This window comes from Arachis ipaensis, chromosome B03 (genome assembly GCF_000816755.2).
Source record: "Arachis ipaensis cultivar K30076 chromosome B03, Araip1.1, whole genome shotgun sequence".
Lineage (NCBI taxonomy): Eukaryota > Viridiplantae > Streptophyta > Magnoliopsida > Fabales > Fabaceae > Arachis > Arachis ipaensis.
The window spans coordinates 3,344,775-3,351,425 of record NC_029787.2 but is presented as its reverse complement, the minus strand read 5'-3'; the positions used below and the strand labels follow the sequence as shown (position 1 = coordinate 3,351,425).

Here is a 6,651-nt window from a genome sequence, read left to right as displayed (position 1 = left end):
ACGTAAAGAGTACATCCCTTCTGCCCACGGAACTCTAAACCAAGTGTGTAGTGTCTCCTCCCAAAGTAGTGTGGAAAGAGAAACCATAGAGTTCCGTGGGCAGAAGGGACCGACTCCTTACGTTACACTCTTAAAGTCATACGGATCAACAACCTAATTCCTCTCCCTTGGAGCTGAGTTGGGTTACTAAGGAAACCAGACTAGCAGCGGATCGCTCTATCAACGTTGGTTTCCACTAAAGAGGATCTAGGTCCTTTCCTGAAGCATCACAAGACTCGTCTTAGAACAGCGCCTGTTCTTTTAGAAGGCACTGATTCGGAGGAAGTATAGGAACAGGACGTTATCCGCGAACGTTCTCACGTTTTAAACGCCGCTTAAGGATCTGACAATGTGGCTCCGAGTACCGTCATTTTTCAAAGAACTCAAAACGTGTAATTTCGCGGGAACTCCCCTAAATAACTCTGAGTGTCTTAGAGTGAAGGTCACAGGTGGTGTTGAAGGTGAAGACGTTCAAGTTGTGGTAGAGGATACCACTTAGAACGTTACTGTAGTTCTACAAGAAATAAACAGTGAAGTTAACATTACCGATGACCGAGGAACCACCCACCAAGTACTTAACACTATGGTTATGGCTTACTAACAAGTTCGTACATAGTGTCTAAGATCACTATCCATAACTCTTCGGTTGAAATCACCACCACCACCACTAACATTTTACTTACCTTTACTATTGCCTCTGTTAGTCTTTTCTGCGATACTTGTTATATTTGCAGTCTTTTCTGCGACACTTGTTATATTTCAAGGTTTTTTCTGTTAAGAAGAAAAAAGAAACAGCTCGTGAAAAAAACCAATATATGCTCTCCCTCTTGGATTGATGATAGAGAGCTAATGGGAAGAGTGAGAGCGAAAGTGCCTAAGATGAGAGAAGAGGAAGAGGCGGACAACACGTGAATTTAGACGAAACATAATCAAGCATGTGTTTATTATAAATTAAGTATTGTTTTTAACGTGAAGCTTGTCTTGTGTTTACGAATGAATAATCAATGAAAAGGCAGTGAGAATAGAGTTCTACATTACACGAAGTAAGGTAACAAATAACTGAAAACTTGGTGTTGCCCAAGACCCCTAGACTTTCTCTTTTTCAAGTACAATATATTAGTATACTGATTTAACTCCGTTTCTTTAGGGTTCGTCAAAACATTATGTAGACATCCTCACTGTACGTTTATGTAGATATGTTTACTACGAGTTTATTTAGTGGTTACGTACTTACGGACTTTGGTTTGAACATTACGACGATCATTCCCACAAGCGCCACGCCAAACCAAGCCAAAAAATCTCTTTTCAGTAGGCTAGGTTATCAAATTAATTTGACGCCAAGCCAAAAAAAAGAGTTCTGGTAGGCTTGGTTTGGTTTGGTTAATTTTAGCCAAACCAAACCAAGCCAAACAAGCCAAAAAAGTTAGTTGAGTTTCTTTTCGTACGGTATGATAAAGTGTTTTAAAATGTGTGAGAATTTCACTGTACCAATTGTTGGATTAAGGAGAGAGGACCTCAACTCAACCCAATTATTCCTTTGGTGTGATCTCGCTTGCAACCAAAGATGATTTCTCCTAGATCTAGGAGAGTACTCCTAGTATTCTAACCAGAATCTTGTTGCCGACAAGAAAATCTTCCGTGACTAAGCCTCCTTCATATCCTTGTCCTGCAATAGGCGCTTGCAAGAGTGCAAAATTTGCGGCGAATTCCTAGACTGTTACACCGAGGCTCATGGCAGTAAAAAGTTTCTTGAGTTTTGCACATTAAAGCGCCCTTGAGGGGATTTATTGAGACTCACAGAATCTCACTTCCAGTGTCCACCACAACTTCCACTTCTGCAAGTTCAACACCATCTCCTATGGTGAATCTTGCAATGACATCAAGATGTTCTTTATTTGTCACTTCAATTGTAATGGCTACTGGCTCCTTGGTGGGTGGTTCATGAATTGTGATACCAATACCGAATGATTGTTCAAGCATGTATCACAGATTCTAGTGATAGGTATTGAGAAGCCAACTTTAGTGGTGGTGGTGGTGATTGTAAAATGAATGGAAATGATAACGGAGACAATCAGAAAAGACGCTATGAACAATATAAACGTCAGAAAAGACGCTGTGAACAATATAAAGTTCCAAAAAAGACAATTCTTCTTTTTTCTTTGTCGAGCACTTTTTTTGGTTATATACGAGAGGGAGAACCTAACTACTATCTCTCGATTACCCTTCTCACTCTCGCTTTCACGGATTCTACTCTCTTCTCCTTCTCCGCCTGTTGTGCACTTAAATCTGCTTTGTATTAGTTCGTACACAAATAATATTTAATTCATAACAAAAATTGCACTTCGAACAGAACACAAATGCTTACTTATTAGTTACTTTTCCGTCACTCTTATCTCAAGATGTAATGTGCTTCATTCCATTGTTTATTGACTTTTGAACCACAACGGGTTCTGGGGATCTGAAAGAGAAAAAGTTCATGTTATATAATCATATGACTAAATTGAGGCAAAGAAATCCCAAGCAGTTTTGTAATACATCTGTAGGAGTGACATGCAAATACATCTATACAAATGATGCTCAAATAAATCACCAATGCATGAATGCCTGAAACCAAACTTGTAATGCTGCTAGTAAGGGTGTTCGCGGTGCGGTTTGGTTCGGTTTTTTAGAGAAAAGTCATCCGATCCAATAGTTTAATTAAACTGCGGTTCGGTTTTTTTTCTCAAGACCATCCGAACCAAACCAAACCAATTAAAATCGGTTTGGTTTGGTTCGGTTTGTTCGGTTTTTTCAATCAACTCAAAGAAAAGCATGCCATACTATTTCACAAAATTTTAACATTAAAATCATCTAACACAAATACGCAATAACTAACAAAAATCTTGATTCAATGAAATTCAACGACAAAAGAAATTAAAATAAATGAAACTCAGAATCACAATTTCACAAACATGTCAAGGAATTCCTAAATGTAGTAAAACAAATGAACTAACTCTATTAAATGACACAAAATAACACAAGACTAACAGAAGTGTCATTGCATTATGCAAGAAAATAACACATCTAAAGGTATATTACAAACAATAAAATTCTTCCTTTCTATTTTTAATACCATTATATCAATATATTTAAAATGTTTAAGACATCTTTCATAGTACAAAGAACTTCATAACTTGCAATTGAAATGCACTTTCTCACAAAAAATGCAGGCAATACATAAATACATTGTGCCCACCTAGTTCTCTTGAAACTAAAAGCAGCAACCAAGACATGTGTAGAAAGACCAATTACCTTAGACAATTGCACCTTCTGTTCATCAATTATATTGATTCCAAGTTCTCTTCTTGTATCCTGCCAAAGACCAATACCAGATAATGAACAACAAATACTAGGAATCAACAACAATGAACAAATAATTAAAAAACAGAAGCAGAAACACAACAAAATAAAAAATTACTAGCATTCAGCAACAATGAACAAATAATGAACAACAATGAACAAATAGATTGAACAGAAATTGAATACAAATAAATCACAAAATCAACTCAAAAAAAGCAAAAATAAATTAAACCCAACAGCTCAGAATCACATAATCAGAATTATTAATAAATTAAATCACAAAACAACTCAAAACAAACAACTCAAATTAACAAAATCATTAAACAAGCACAGTAATCATTAGTATTATTAACAAAATTTCAAAACAAGCAAAATAAGTGCAGAAAACTAAAAATCAATTCAGAATCACATAATCACATAATCAGAATCACAGAATCACAGAACTTGAACTAAAGCAAATTTGAACCCAGCAAGTCAGAAGCACAGAATCAGAGTTATTAACAAGAAATTAACAAAACCCTAAACAAATCCAGCAACTCAGAATCATAGAAATTATAATTAACAAAATCAAACCCTAACTATTTCATAATTATAAACCCAATATGTCTAATTGCTTCAGAATTCAGATACATAGAAGGAGAGAAAATCAAACCTGAAGTCAAGTGGATGGGACAGAGGAAGAGCACTGGAAGAAGGCCAACCGGTGGCTGCTGTGTTGTGGGTGGCCAGGCCAGAAACGCAGCAGTACTGCTATGGGTGGCCACAAACGGTGCTGCGGCGGGCCAGATCGGTCCTGTTGGTGGCGCTGGGGTGCCGCTGGATGGTGCTGGACTGCTGGGTGGTGTAGTGTCTACGACCGCGAGGGTGGTGCTGGCTGGGGCTGGGTGGTGCTGTCCGCGAGGAGGGGCTGGGAAGAAAGGTCCGGTGGCGCTGGGAGAAAGGCTTCGACGGCGCTATGAGGTGGTGGGAGGAAGGGGTTCGCCGGCTGGGGAGGTGCTGCAAGAAGATGGGTTCGCCGCCGGCCTTGGGTTTCTTCGAGTGAGACTGAGAGTGAGTGCAGAGAGTGAAATTGAGAGAGTGAGAGTAGAGAGCGGCTAGGTTTACGTTTGGGGGTGGGGGGTTAGGTTAGGTCACGTTAATTGGGGGTTGGGGGGTTTGGTTCTTAGGGTTTTGTATAATATCGGTTCGATTCGGTTTGATTTTTATTGTTAGAACCGAAAATCGAATCGAACTGCAATAAAAATAGTAAATGCTTTTTTTTATTTTTTCGATTTTTAATTTGTTCGGTTTTTAATTTTTCGGTTCGATTGATCAATTTAGTTCGGTCTGGATCAATTTTAAACACCCCTACTTACTAGTATAAAAACAATCAGAATAAGGACACATTATAAGCTCGCTGCTAATTATTATACAGAAAAAAAATGTTCGGTGAATTCCCACGATGGCCTTACAGAATATTATTGACAAATATTATTTTAAAAACAACTTATATTTATAGGTAACTTTTTGTTTGGAGGTTTAATAATTTTACCATATAAGTATTTTTCGAAAATATATGATCAGCTAGATACATTATTTGATAATCCCTTTTAATCCAAACATAAACATAAACTATCAGAACTTATTTTTCTTTAAAAAAATAGTTATTGAGAATAATTTTAATTCTACAGTTTTCCTAAAGCACAAGCACTATTGCTAAAATGAGAAGAATAGAGTTGGTAGTGATGGTGGAATCAGTGGGCATGAAAGTAAAATCATTTTTAACCTTCTATAAGGACAAATGTCAGTGACCAAGAGACAAGAAATACACGATAAAAGTTCTCAATTCTTTCAACTTAATCATTTCCCATCACATGTAAAGTTAATCTTGATTGGAAATGAATTTGTCTGAATGAAAAAGCCATAATAAAGAATAAAGATAAAAATGAAACAAAAAAGCTTATAAGTTACTTACAAAAAACGCCACTAATACTACTATCAGATCGAATTGGATCAGATCTGCACACTAATCGGATCGAATTGTGGATTTTGTGTAAATATTCGCATATCTATTCCGCATATCACAAAAATAAAGAAATAAATAAATAAATATTCTTTTTATATTTTATTTCAACTAATAATTATCATATATCTTGTATTATTTTAATTTATTATTTAAGAAATGTATGTTTAATATTATTTTAAAAGTAAACATATTTAAAAAAAGCCAATGAATAATAGTTCAAATGGCATAGTCTCCCCATACTCAATTAAGAGGTTGCGGGTTCGAGTCTCCTATCTTTGGTTTAAAAAAAAAAAAACATATTTAAAAAAATAGAAAAAATAAATTTTATTGATATTTTTTAATAAAAAATAAAATTTTAAAAATATTTTTGTATTTTGCAGATATATCCGACATCCGATCCGGATTAGATCCTAGCTTAAAAATTGTGGATATTGGATCCGATCCGCGTTCACCCTACATGTAATTATTAATTTATAAAAAAACCAATCATAATCTAAACAAATAGAAGAAAGACCACTGAGAGGAAAAAAAATTGAGACGTACGGAAGTGTTCCATCGGCGACGAGCACGGTTCCAGCGGCGAGCACGACCCCAGCGGCAACAAGCGGGACCCCAGCCGCGACAAGCACGACCCAGCGGCGACGAGCACAGTTCCAGCAGAAATGAGCTCGGGAGTAGCGCGACAAACACGAGACCAATGGTGAACGAGATTAAGATTGACGCCAGGGAGCAAACGAGGGACAAGCATTCTACATCGGCGACAAACGGATGTAACGACAGTGAGAGTAGAGGTTGAGAGTGAGTGGGTGAACATGACACAGGCTGGGTTTCGAGGGAAGGGAAAAAAATTAGAGTTAAATTTGGGTCTGTAGCTTTGTAAAATCAGGAAAATTTACATTTTTAACCAAGTGGGCCATGTCCACCCGTGTTTGGCAATTTTTTATTTTTTTTGGACAAGATATTTTGGATACGAGAGATATGTGTGTCCCACGAGTGTATATGTGTGTCGTGTGTCAAACGAGTGTATACGTGTGTCGTGTCGAAAATATAAATTATTTATTATTTTTAAATTTTTTTTAACCAAAGATAGAGAGATTCGAATCCACAATTTCTTAAATGTGTATGGAAAGACTATATCATTTGAGCTATAATTTATTGGCTATTGTTTTTAAACTCTTAAAAGTAAAAAAAAAAGTATTAATTACATGATATTTATAGCTAATTTAGATGAATCGAATGCTTTTTTTTTTATCTATTTAAGTATTTGT

General features: G+C 36.4%; 1 protein-coding gene and 1 long non-coding RNA gene across 6 annotated transcripts in view; both read right to left on the bottom strand.

Annotated features, from left to right (window-relative positions):
- Positions 1-4,162, bottom strand: part of LOC107629225 — a 9,711-nt gene extending 5,549 nt beyond the window's left edge. For 3 of the 5 annotated variants that reach the window (XR_001617923.2, XR_002358685.1, XM_021117795.1), the window contains exons 1-3: positions 4,031-4,162; positions 3,331-3,390; positions 2,405-2,497 (exon numbers count right to left, since the gene is read on the bottom strand). The gene's annotated coding sequence lies outside the window, so the exon portion shown is untranslated. The remainder of the gene's footprint in view (positions 1-2,404; positions 2,498-3,330; positions 3,391-4,030) is intronic. The other 2 variants (XM_021117791.1, XM_021117793.1) reach the window with 2 other exon arrangements.
- Positions 5,705-6,598, bottom strand: LOC110269887. The gene is made up of 2 exons (XR_002358684.1): positions 5,927-6,598; positions 5,705-5,836 (listed from the first exon to the last, which is right to left on the bottom strand). It is a non-coding gene; the product is annotated as an uncharacterized LOC110269887 (long non-coding RNA).